We start from the raw sequence: 14,018 nt of genomic DNA, 5'->3' as shown, positions 1-14,018 counted from the left end.
AGCATAGTTAGGATACAATATAAACAGTAATGACTCTTCTTTTATGGAAGAGGGCATGATGGTTGCATAGTCAAGGTTCTGTCTGAATTTTCATTTAAAGCTTGCTTTTCATTCTTTCTTCCACATTCCCTCCTAAATCCTCAAACCTGCTGGTACCAAAATGCTTCTGGGTACAAAACTATGCAGGAGTTGATATTCTAAAATGTTTGCAGTCATTCCTTTTTTCTTTTTAATGTAAGCTTCAAAGTACAGGATCTGCTATTTATGTATATTTGTTAGGAAAGTAATATAGTCCAAAAGAAATGGAACTGAACATATTTTACTCCACTATGGTTATGCACCATAAAGATGAATCAGAAGGCATAATGTCAGCTATAGAAGGCAACTGAAGGACCTATGCTGGTTTCCTAAAATTTGACAATATGAGTAATAAAAGCTTGTCCAATGAGTTCTTATACTATATATGAGATCACTTTGCTTGAGAAAGTAGAACAATTACCTGACATGAAAGGCAGAACAGATTAAACTATAATTTGAAGATATTTTGCCTGGAAGTGGTCTAGAAGAAATACATCAGCAAATGTCACAGATTAATGAAATAAAAAGTTTCAGAAACTTGAAAATTTACATAAGTATGTTGACATGGAAGAAAGACAATAAGAAACTAAATGGTACATTAGGATCTCTTAATGATCTGTAAATAAAGAGAAAAAGCAAGGATTAGTATGAAAGAGTAATGAAGGTAGAGGTGAGAGAGGAAGACTAAAAACACATACAAAAACCAAAGACATAAAAAGCAACAAAAAGAGAAAATGCACAATACAATGGTAAAATAAAAAGTAGGGAGTAAGTAGGCAGATGATATTATGGCAGAAAAGAACTGTGTGTTTCAATGGACTGCAAACTTACCGTAAATTAGCTGTATTATTTATGCTCTGCACAAATAAATCAGGAATAATTCCTTTATAGAGGAAAATGCTGCATTGCATTACAGAAGTGCATAATGGTACTATTGCAGCTGTGATAATCTAAATTACATTCATTGGGCTAATAAAACATCTTACCTTTCCCTACAACCTCTGCTTCATTAAGCGGAATAATGCATGTAAGACATAGAAGGTAATTATGATGCTTTGTTTGGCATGGGAGACATCTGGCATAATGCCTCTAGGACTGGGCAGTGGACTTAAAAAAAAGACTAATAGGAGAGACTTTAGAGGACAGGAATATAAATTATTAGGGATGTGAAATAAAAGCATCAAGGGAAAGAAGAAACTGAGGCAGCATCATGATATTTGGCTTGAAAAATTAAATGGAAAGGAAATAGATTGATTAAGTGTACTTTGTGTCTATTAATGGTAGAACAGGAAATAATGCACTTATTTTGCAAAAAAAATTACTTAACTATTTTTTTTAGTATTAGCATGAACTGGTCAAGTATCTTGATGACTACCTAGGGAGATTGTTTAGTCTCAGTGCTAAGAGACAGGAGTCAGAAGTGGGATAGTGGATCTTCAATCCTAGTGGAGAAGTCATGCATCACAGAAAATGAAAGCATTTTCCTTGGAGCATGACTATTCATCAAGCATCCTGTGGGTCTGTGATGTGTCTGTCATAACAGTGTAATTCCAGAAAGTTCCTGTGATTACCATAGCATCATCCAGCTGATTTGGCATCTGCATCAACTCTGCACAGCTTCTTATATCTGTGCAGTTTTGGTGGGTTAACTGTGACTGTTAGGTGCCCACCCAGATGCTTGCTCACTCCCCCTACTCCAACAGGACAAGAGGAGAAAATGAGATGGAAAAAGTTCCTGGATCAACTGAAGGGCAGAGAGATTACTTATCAATTACGGTCATGGACAAAGCATACGTGACTTGGGGAAAATAAATTTCATTTATTGCTGGTTCAAATATATATCAATGATGAGAAAACAACAAAAATCTGAACAGACAAAAATCTCAACACCTTCTCCCCATTCCTCTTCCCAGGCTCAATTGCACTCTCATTTCTGGCTTCTCTGGCTCCTCTGGCTCCTCCCTCCAACAAACAACACAGGAGGACTGGGGTTCAGGGTTATGGTCGGTTCATAATAGCTTCTCTCCACCATTTCTTCCTCTTCGTGCTTTTCTCCTGCTCCAGCATGGGCTCTCCAGCCCACCACTGCCAGCACTTTGACACTGTATGTCTACCAGTATAGTAGACAAGACAGTCCTGGACTATAATAACTACCAGTTTTGTTGTATCTTAGGAGTAGCATAGGTACAGGTCATCAGTAATGTGTGTCCAACTGCAACACTATAGGCAAAATTACACTGTCAGTCCCTCCTGGAGAGGAACAACTGTTGATTGATTGTGAGTGGAGATAGGGACTCTAAATTAAAACTGTACAGGTACATCTCTGTAAGTTTTGATGCTGTCTCTCTAAATCGTTAATGAATACACCACTAGAATCTTCCTTTTTGTTAGTCTATTAAATACATTTGTTCTCCTTGCATATCTGTCCAGTTTTCCAAGGGCTGTCAGCAAATCTATGTCCTCCAGTAGAATAGCTTATCTCAGTCAGATGAAGTCAGATAATCAGATAAACATTTTAAATTATTGATCTATTTTAGACTATCAGAGATAATGAAAAGAAAGGTTATTTTCTGTTTAACAGGTATGGAAATTTAAGATGTCTCAACTATCTAGAGAAACAAATTTTGGATTTTTTGCCAAGACAGTTCAATTCCTGATTGTGATATTCCTGTAAGATCTGTGTCAGGTTTTCATGATAAGCACACTATTTTCTAAAATCTAAGATATTGTAGATGATTTAGTAATTTCGATGGAATTATTAGTGTCTATATTTTTGTCTACTGTCCAGATACGTTCATGTCCATATGAGGAAGTATATTATCCTTCAAAATGTGTCCATAAGTCATGAATACTGACTTCCCATAAAATTACATGAAATTTAGTTTTTTCTTGTAATGCGTATATTTTTTGTGGAGTAATTTTTTTTGTATGAAGTGTATAATTCCTGGAAACATCAGAGAAATTAAAAATTAAGCTTAAAATTAAGCTTTCCTTTTGGCTCATTTGTTGTTTTTGTAAATAGACATAGTCTTTAAAAAAGGAAATTTTTAATGGTTCCTTTAGAACATATAGATTAGCATTAAGAGATGGTTTCACCTTACTTTCCTCTACATTCTTTCCTTTGGCAAGAGCTGTTAGTAAACCAGTGTTTGAGTATCCTTTGTCTTATTTGTTTAGGGTACTCAGTAAACTTATATAGAGACTTTGTGAAGTGAAAATTTCAGCTATTTTGAAACCTATTCTCATAAAAAACTTTCCTATATATAGGCACTATAGAGAAAAGTATCACTTTGGATCACAGCACCCAGCTATTAATTCTTACACTCTGTTACACTGCAGATGATTTAAGGTGAAGGGCTCAACTCTCTGCTGCAATGAGTCACTTAGCAGGTTAAGCAAACAAATCTCTATAGTAAACAGATTCTAACTTCTGAAAGAACAAAAGCTTTTCCTCCTTTTTCTCTGTATTATTGTATCAATTTCTCATTCTAAATGCTCAACTGAAAAAACACTTTACTTCATTAGTCATTTATGTTCCTACAGATTTCTCCCTGTATTGTTATTGCTTGATTTCACAAGTCCTTTACTGAGGAGGCATGAGCAGGGGAAGTTGCTAGGGAAGGAGTGAGAACAGCCTCTATATTTAGTCTCACCATTTCTCAACACTGTTCTAAAAACCAGCAGATTTCAGTGGCCATCATAACAGGCATTTTTAAATCCCTATTTCATAGAATCATTGAGTCAACCAGGTTGGAAAAGACCTCCAACATCATGAAGTCCAACCCCTGATCCAACACAGCCATCCATGGTTACCAGACCATGGCACTAAGTGCCACATCCAGTCTCATCTTAAAAACCTCCAGGGATGGTGAATCCACCACCTCCCTGGACAGCCCATTCCAATGTGTGATGACTCACTCCATAAAAAATTTCTTCCTAATATTCAACCTAAACCTCCCCTGACACAACTTAAGATCATACCCTCTTGTCCTACTGCTGGTTGCCTGGGAGAAGAGGTCGATGCCCACCTGACTACAACCTCCTTACAGGGAGTTGTAGAGAGTGATGAGGTCCCCCTTGAGCCTCCTTTTCTCCAGGCTAAACAACTCCAGCTCCCTCAACCTCTCCTCATAGGACTTGTGCTCAAGTCCCTTCATCAGCCTCGTTGCCCTTCTCTGGACCTGCTCCAGCACCTCAATATCCTTCCTGAACTGAGGGGCCCAGAACTGGACACAGTACTCCAGGTGTGGCCTCACCAGCACTGAGTACAGGGGAAGAATCACTTCCCTGGTCCTGTTGGCCACTGTTCCTGATCCAGGCCAGGATGCCATTGGCCTTCTTGGCCACCTGGGCACACTGTTGGCTCATGTTCAGCTTCCTGTCAATCCAAACTCCCAGCTCCCTTTCTGTCTGGCTATTCTCCAGCCACTCTGGCCCCAGCCTGTAGCTCTGCATGGGGTTGTTGTGGCCAAAGTGCAGGACTCAGCCCTTGGCCCTGTTGAACCTCATCCTGTTGGGATCAGACCATCTCTCCAGCTTGTCCATGTCCCTCTGAAGGGCCCTCCTGCCTTCCAGTAGATCAACACTCCCCCACAACTTGGTGTCATCTGCAAATTTGCTAATGGTACACTCTATCCCCTCATCCAGATCATCAATAAAGATATTAAACAGGACTGGGCCCAACACGGATCCCTGGGGGACACCACTAGTGACCAGCCACCAACTGGACGCAGCCCCGTTCACCACCGCTCTCTGGGCCCGACCCTCCAGCCAGTTCCTAACCCAGCACAGAGTGCCCCTGTACAAGCCATGGGCTGCCAGCTTTTTCAGGAGTATGCTGTGGGAGACTGTGTCAAAGGCTTTGCTGAAGTCCAGATAGACCACATCCACAACCTTCCCCTCATCCACCAGGCGGGTTACCTGATCATAAAAGGAGATCAGGTTGATCAGACAGGACCTGCCCTTCCTAAACCTGTTATTTGTCCTATGCTCTCTGTATTCTCCCTTCTCAGATATGTCTGTTAAGCATGGTACAGTCAGGAGCATTGCAGTGGTGGTGAGCTCATCTTACACAGTTGATCCAGTTTCTCAACAAAGGTTTGTTTGGAAAACACAGTATTACTCACTGATATGGCAGAGATAACGGGCTTGAAGCAGTGATAGAGTAGCTGCTTACTTTCATATATACTTTCTTAATTTGCACCCTTCAAGCTGCATTGCACCTATTTGGCCAACTTCAACTCTGAAAATTACTTTGAAAGATGAGTTATGAGGTTAAATAACAATTATTGATATTTCTCCCGTAGTCTAATAGTCTTCCCATGTGTAGTTGTAGAGACCGAACAGTTGGTTTTGTGTTACATGTCAGATGGAAGAGTGGAAATGAAAAAGGTTTGTAAAACTCAACATTTTTAACTAAACCCCAGAACTTATTGAGATTTGTTACTATCTCCTTGTCTATAATGCAACACTACTTTTGGAATCTAATTTTTTAATGTTGCACAAGGATGCAAAAATATGGCCCTATTAGACAAGAATTCGAACACTTCTCTCAAGGTCAGAGAAAACCGAATGAAATTAATACTGCTGAAATAACATTTATTATTTTTTATGAACCCTGGGACTGTTTTTTAGTAGAGGAACAACCATTTCAAAGTACTTTGTGATAGCTTCTTGGGTAACAGTGTATTTGATATATACAACATATTAATAAGTTATATTTGTTCTTTTTTCTTCAGCTTTTTTCTTTTTAACGCTGCTTGAGAATTCAGACTGCCAGAAGAGTGTGTATTATGAGCTAAGCTACACTTCTTTGCTTAAGCAAATAGTTCTATTCATTTCACTAGCACAGTTCCTGAAGTATAGGACAATGTAATGAAACCAGAAAATTTGCTCTGATCTATAGTATTTTTACTTCCTATTTTGAGTATCATTTTGTATTACTTCTGGGAGATATTGCAAGCAGTATCTTCAAAATAAAAAAAATAAGTCTCTCAGTTTATCAAACCTGTCAGTCTTCCGTCTTCATATTTTTTTGTTTTCTGGCCCTTTTCACTTTGATTTGGTGACATAGTTCATATTCCATTCCATTACGGATTTAATTAAAAGGCAATTAATTAGGAATGAAAAATACTGCAATTTGAAATTTGTATTCAGGAAGTATTTTATTGTCATTGAGCATAAGGAATCAAATTTATGCAGATTTTGAACCACTACTAATAAAGACTTGATATCAGTTGATCAGGTACTTGTGTGCTGGGTTTACTCTGGCTGGATACCAGGTGCCCACCAAAGCTGCTCTGTCATTCACCCTCTCAGCTGGTCAGGGGACACAGAATATAACAAAAGGCTTGCAGATCTAGATAAGGAGAGGGAAAGATCACTCACCAATTAACATCATGGCCAAAACAGACAAAACTTGGGGAAAATAAATTAATTGAATTGATTGCAAATCAAATCAGAGCAGGATTATGAGAAATAGACCCAAATCTTAAAAACACCTTTTCCCCACTCCTCCCTTCTTCCCAGGCTCAGCTTTACTCCTGATTTTCTCTACATCCTCTCCCCACCAGTGACAGAGAGGGACGGGGAACGGAGATTGCAGTGAATTCATCATACATTGTCTCTGCTGCTCCTTCCTCCTTAGGGGAAGGACTCCTCACACTCTTCCTCTGCTTCTGTGCTCTCCACAATGGGAGAGAGTCCTCCATGAACTTCTCCAACTTAAATCCTTTCCATGTTTCAGTTTTTCACCAATTGCTCCCGAGTGGGTCTCTTCCATGGGGTGCAGACCTTTAAGAACAGACTGCTCCAGCATGGTCCCCCACAGGGCAACAAGTTCTGACAGCAAACCTGCTCCAGCATGGGTTCCTCTTTCCACAGGGCCACAGATCCTGACAGGAACCTGCTCCAGTATGGGCTTCACATGGGATAACAGCCTCCTGTGTGTCCATCTGTCACCTCTGGTGTAGGGTCCTTCCTGGGCTGCAGGTGGATATCAGCTCCTTCATGGACCTCCACAGGGAATCTCTGCTCCAATGCCTGGACCAGCTTTTCTCCCTCCTTCTTTACTGACCTTAGGGACTGCAGAGCTGTTTGTCTCATATTCTCACTCCTCACTCCTGGTGCAGTTGCCCATTTGTTTTTATTTTCACCCTTCCTAATTATGTTATCCCAGAGGCACTACCACTATTGCTGGTGGGCTTGGCTTTGGCCAGTAGTGGATCTGTCTTTCATTGCCACTTTCTACTGTACCTAGGAGTCTGGGCCCTGATGGGCATGGGTAAGAAAGGAAAGAAATTGAACTGACTTTCAAGGAGGAATGTGAACCAAGTATGGCAATATACTTGGTAGTAGTTACACAAACCAAACAAATTGGTGAGAACATAGCAAGGTGAACAACGTTCTTACAACTAGAAAAAAAAGGCCCATTTTCAGTGCTAATATAGAATAGACAATCATAGAATGATAGAACCATCATAGAATAGTTTGGATTTGAAGGGACACTTAAAGATCATCCAGTCCAACTCCCATGCAACAAGCAGGGACATCTTCAACGAGATCAGTTTGCTCTTAGCCCTGTCAACCTGATCTTGAATGTTTCCATGGACGGGGCATCTTCCTCCCCTCTCATCCTCTCACCTCCTCTTCAATTTTTTAGTAGAGTTTTCTTCATCTCTAAACACAAAAGTCTTATGCTTTTAACAGCCCTAACTCCTATTAATATATCCAGGAAATGTAGAACCTGTGACCTGATGAATGAACTTTGTGAACACATATATGCTTGTATCTGTGTAACACACGTGGAGGGGAAAAAATAAAAATAGTATCTCAAGTAGTATTTCTTTACTGGAGAATAACATCTAAAAATATTAGTTGATTGCTAGGTTGTGCTTGTCTTCTTTCTCTTTAAACTTAATATCTACGTTTCTTAACCACTAATCGTAAGAAAATTAAGGAGTGATGAATGAATAAATGGTACAAGAATTAAAGAATATTTATAGGATACATTACTTATTTTGGTAGCACATCAGCAACATGCTTATGCACTATTTTAATTTATACGAATCTCTTTTTTTAATTTGTCATGAGGAAAAACAAACAAAATGCAAGATATTCCAGCTCCATCTTCTTTTAATTTTTACTTCCTTTTTGCTTGAAGGTTAAGTGTTAAGATCAAAACACTTCTGCAAGAATGATGTGGTAAAGTACATGATTTGCTTTTTATACAATCAAAAAAGCTGGAAACACTGAACATTTGAAAGATTTTCTACAGAAGAAAAAGCAGAAACTTCAATTTATTTTAAGAAACACTGACTTAAATGTACTGTATAACATATGTTCAATGGTATTTTGGCTTCTTCAAAGACCAGAATGCCTGTAATATAATATTTTTTGTTAAAACAAAAAAAATTGAGGTTTGAAAATGACTATCTAGAAAATCTGAACAGAAGGATTTTTGTTTGAAAGTTTATCTTCTAGCAGGATTGAAAATAAAGAAAAAGGAATGAGCATGAAGAGAACCATATGGGAGACAGTCCCGAGCTACCGAGCAAAGAACTCTACTTCCCTCCCTTTTAAGTTTCATCCATGCATAATTTGTCACTTTTGTTTGGTTTTCAGAACTATCTATTTTATTTACCAGATATCCAGTCCCCTTCACAAAGCAGCATAAAATGTGCCATGCTGAAAGGCAACATTTTCTGAAGTCCCTGAAAATCCCTTTGATCTGTTATCTCTTCCATAGAAGTATTCCTTGGACCCAGCCAATATCCTAAGCAGCAGATAAAGGACCTGATTAGATTCCCATTACCTGTCAACAAAATTTGGACACTTCAGATGAGAACATGACTAGATCTGCAATCCTGTGGTAATCATGACTGAGAGGTCTTAAAAACCAGTTTCCGTTTAATATTATGGTCATCAGTGTTTGTTAGTTAACATTTCATAACTAGCTGTTTCATTTTTCAAAAACCAGCCTTTAAGATAGACTTTAGTGTTTAGGAAAGTTGTAATGGACTTTTGGGTATAAAACTGTTTCCATCATATCTTGCTGAATTACAGGCTGAAGCACCAATTTGATTCCAAACCACCAAATATATAATAGACTCGGGAGCCAAAACCCCATAGAGTTTTGAATGTTTGTATTTGTGTACTTATATACTACCTTTTCAAAGCCTCTGCAAATAGGACATGCATTTCTTTAATAATAAATGTTGTCTACATATATTTTTTATGAGCATCTTAATAAAAACGCCCTTGAATTCACATTGGCAAATGGCACTGTCTTTATCTACAAATGTCTTGAAATTTATAGTGATATTTGAATATGAGGTTTTTAGGAGCACAAAATTGTGAAAACATACTACTAACATAAGACTTTATGGCAAAATAGCAAAGGATATGCTGTACTGTCATACTATGGTGCATAATGTCCTTAGAATAAGTTGTTGGTGGAATCAGTTGCATTACAATCAGAGCATTGAGAAAATTATACTTCTCTTAGTGTCAACATATTTTTATTGGTAGTACACAGGATAAACTTGGCTTAGGCAGGTCTTTGAGCATAGCTTATCTATCTAAAGTCAAATTTATTATTCGATTTTCTGACGTTACATTCTCTCTGTATTAAAGCACATCTTCACAAACCAAATGACTGTGGCTCCTTGGGATTTAGAAGTGCAATTATAGTGAGAGGAAAGCAAACACTGTTTCAATTACTATCATTAGTGAAATATGGGGGGGTTTGCAGTGTTGTTATAATTAAACTTTTGTCTAAGTTAGCTTTGTTATTCCTTGTTATCAGAGGATTATAACTCTACAGTGAAGACAGAGAAATTTCTGAACAAGTTTTCTTTTGATTCTTAAACAATTTTCTTTTCAAGTAAACAAATAAAACTGTGCCCACTCATTTGATGTACAAATGACTCGAAAAAAGGAAATTTTAGATTTTTTCCCTGGAAAAATGTCTTTTTCAAGAGAGTAAGTGGGAAAGGTAGTGTCCTCTTCTTATTAAAACTTTGAAAAATAACTGGAAAAGCTATTGTTGGAGCATATATGGTTTCTTTTTTGTGAGGGGCAAAAAACATCATGTCTTGCCTACAGGACTGTGAGCTATACTTGAATGTCCTTCATCCTATCACCTATTCTCTTGAAGTAGCTTCATCTTTCAGGATGGAAAGAGGTATTCCTGGAAAGGTCCTCTGAGGGAGTGGCAGTGTTTCAATGGTCCAAGTGGTATACATTAAAGTGTTGCTTGCATTTCTGGAATAAGAAAATGAAGAGTGTAATTATTAGTGCAAGCAAGTTATAGCACCCATAAAGTTGGCATAATTACTGTGGCTTTATTTGGATATCACTTAATGCAGACCATGCCCCTTTGCTCTTTACATTTTTTCCTTCAAGTGATAAACTTTTAAAATTACTCCTTACTCAAAAAAAAGATACCTTTTTTTGTTTACTTGTCATGTTTAGTCAGTTTCAGAAATATTTTGGTAACAAGTTTCCCCTCATGATGAATTTATTTTATATGCATAGCAAAGGAATTGATCTGACTGAACTAATTTTGTATTAATGCTGCTCCCACATGTACCTCTTTAGATCTTCTATTGTAATCAAAGATTAGTTAGAAGTTTTTTACAACATCATTTTAGCATTTCAGACTGCAGATATCCTTGGGGTCACCTTGGGTCAAATATACGTGTTTATGCTTAGAGCTTTACCAGAGATAAATGGAACTCTTACTGTGATTAGCCACTGTGGTAATGTCTATCAGTGTGATGAAGATTGACTAAATGAGAGATTTTACTTTTTAAATGTTATAGACAGACACAGGGTTAAGAAAGAAGATGAGGGGGATGTACCTATGGAGTGCAGATTGGACTTCTAAGTCCAAAATTTAGGGCTTTAAAGTCATCATTGGGGTGCTTTCTAGATCTAAACAGGTTATATGCTAGTCTCTTTTCCCTGTACAGTTTTTATGGACCTTAACTATAAGACCCATAAGTTTATGCCTGAATAACCAGATGCTAAATTTTGAGCACCAGTGTGTTTACCTCTGTCCTGTTCACAAAGCAGCCTTCCCACTGCCCTATCCTGTCTGTGCAGCAGGGGGTAGGATCCATACCTCTACCTGCCAGCTGGTTGTTCTAAAGAAATGAGAAATAATTCACACTTTTTCTGTGGGTGAAAAATTATTTATTTACTTCATGCAAAGTGGAGCATATTTAGATGCCAAAATTAAAACTATATTGATGGACTAGAGGACCTTTATAGGTCCCTTCCAACCCAAACTATTCTATGATTCTATGATCCAGACAAATTTGTGACTGAATTTTGTGTATATATTTTGAGCTAGTTTTGTTATTGGTCCATGTACTAGTTATAGTCTTGTATAGTAGCAAAGAATCCACCATGAGATAGTTACCTAAAAAACAAGTGAGTCTCACAAAAGTTTGTCATTTTACTATGCTATATTTATACTAATTGATACCTGGATTAGCTAATTGAAAGTTAGCAGGCGTGTCTGCGAGGGCTCCATCTTGCATCTTTTTTTATAGAGAATACTGAAACAAAATTATTTGATCCATGGAAATCAGAACAGGTAGAGGCAAAACTTGACAAGAAACACTCTTTCTCATCCATATTTTCTGCAGATTCACAGCTCTATAATCAGGAAATTCATTTTTATAGATCACAGTTTTAGATGTCATCATACAGTGTACCTAGCTGTAAGCTGATAACAACTCTGTAAGCTTCTAAGTAACTTTGGCTATATTTTTATATATATATGTATGTACACATGCCTCAAGATTACTCTGGAAGTTATGTTACTGTACAGACACTGCTTAAAACCCTTGTAAATCTGTTTAATCTTTCTTCAACACTTTGGGAAAAGGCAAAAACAGGGCCTAGAGAGAAAAGTTTCTGTCTGTTACCCAATGGAACAGATTTGCTTATGCAGTCCAATAACTGACTGTGCCAGTCCACTATGAATTTTGTATATAAAATTCTGAAATATACTAGCAGTGCAAGCTTTTATTTGATTTTCCATTATTGAGCCCCTCTAGAAATGTTAATTAGCTGCATCTCTAGAGGCAAGAGAACTAAAATATATTTGACTTGGTTGATGAGATATAAACTCATTTCAAATATGGAAATAATATGCCATGATATATAAGAAGAAAAAAAACCACTCTAGTATGCTGGGGTTTATATGTGTGGCTGCCTCACACAGCTCTAATTTACAGTTACTAATTTTCTTCAGTCTTCTGTATACAGACAGCAGTAGCTTAGCCACAGTTGACTGAAAAAAAAATTAAATTTATATTAAAAAAATATGTATATACATATGTATATAAAAACATTTTTGTAATACTAAAGGGTTGGTTGTGAGATATACAGCTTAACCCTTTCCATAGCCTAGGCTAGACTCACTCAGATTTCTCATCAGGGAAGCCATACTATTTCAGAAGTGGGATTGTTATCCTTTACTACAATCCTTATCGAACAATGTATGGGTATCAATAACAAACAGGGATTTATCATGTGGTTAAGTGAAAGACCAAAAGAGTTAGTCGTATGAGATGTCGCTGGGTACCTTCCTGGATTCCAGCTGCTGCGCCCAAAGGACACAGGCTCCCACAGGTCCCATGTTACATCCTGCAGCCCAGCAGCAGCACCAATATGTATATGTGGTGGGGCTTTACTGACATGAGACATCCATATTTAGGTAACTAAACCTTATTCAATGGGGCAAGATAAAATCTGAGATAAATTAACTAGTATGTAACCACCTGTGTGGTAGTGGGTAATCATATGTTAGTTAACTAAGCTCTCAGACAGGAAAGGCTTAGCCAATAGAGTGTGGAGAGCAGTGTGTCTCAAAATAAAATTGATCCTAAAGCAAACACCATATTACTGATTAGCTCACTCTCTTAAATACATCAACGGCATTTACTAGATCTCCGTTATCTACAGTGTAAGACTTGACAGCTCATATGTCTGTAGACACTTTATGCACCTAAATATAAACGTTTTAATCTTAAACTGTGTCCTGCTCTAGATATGTTAACAGCTGAGTTAGTCATCCAAGGATTTTTTATAATGAATGGAAATTTTAGATCCATTTCAGAGTTCTGCTTTTGATTTGATGAAGTGCATGCCAGCAGTACGTATTTCTCTTCTCTTACTGTGAATCCTGTGACTAGCTTGGCTTTTAATACCTACTAGTTCCTGAAATTTAACATGGGAGTGGTTCACCCAGTTTCTTTATGATTAGGATTGATCACAATTTTAAATTTAATCATTCTCAAATGCACTGGTTTGCTATAAAGTAAAATACTGTCATAGCTTAACCCGACCCAGCAACTAAGCACCATGCAGACGCTCACTCTCCCTACCCTGGTGGGATGGAGAAGAGAATAAGAAATAGGTAAAATCTGTGAGCTAAGCTAAGAACAATTATGGGAGAAAAAAATAAAGTAAAAAGGAAAGAAATAAACCCCATGAAAAACAAGTGATGCATGATACAATTGCTCACCACCCACTGACTGATGCCCAGCTTGTTCCCGAACAGTGATTGGCCTATCCTGGCCAACTCCCCTCAGTTTATATATACTAAGCATGATGTTTCATTGTATGGAATAGCCCTTTGGCTTGTTCAGGTCCTGGCTATGCTCCCCCCTCGATTCATCTGCACCTCCTCTCTGGCAGAGCATGAGACAATGCAAGGTCCTTGCTTCGTGTTGAGCAGTATTCTGCAAAAAACCAAAACATCAGTGTGTTATCAACATTATTCTCTGAACCCAAAATATAACTGTACCAGTTACTAGGAGGAGAGTTAACTCTATCCCAGCTGAAATGAGGACATGTGTGAAAAGTTAAAATATTTATTTCTTGCTGCTGAATTTGCAAGACCAAAAGGAGCTCCTGGTTTCATG

The sequence above is a fragment of the Corapipo altera genome, unplaced genomic scaffold (genome assembly GCF_003945725.1).
Source record: "Corapipo altera isolate COAL_440 unplaced genomic scaffold, ASM394572v1 2, whole genome shotgun sequence".
In the NCBI taxonomy this organism is placed as follows: domain Eukaryota; kingdom Metazoa; phylum Chordata; class Aves; order Passeriformes; family Pipridae; genus Corapipo; species Corapipo altera.
This window is presented reverse-complemented; position numbering follows the sequence as displayed.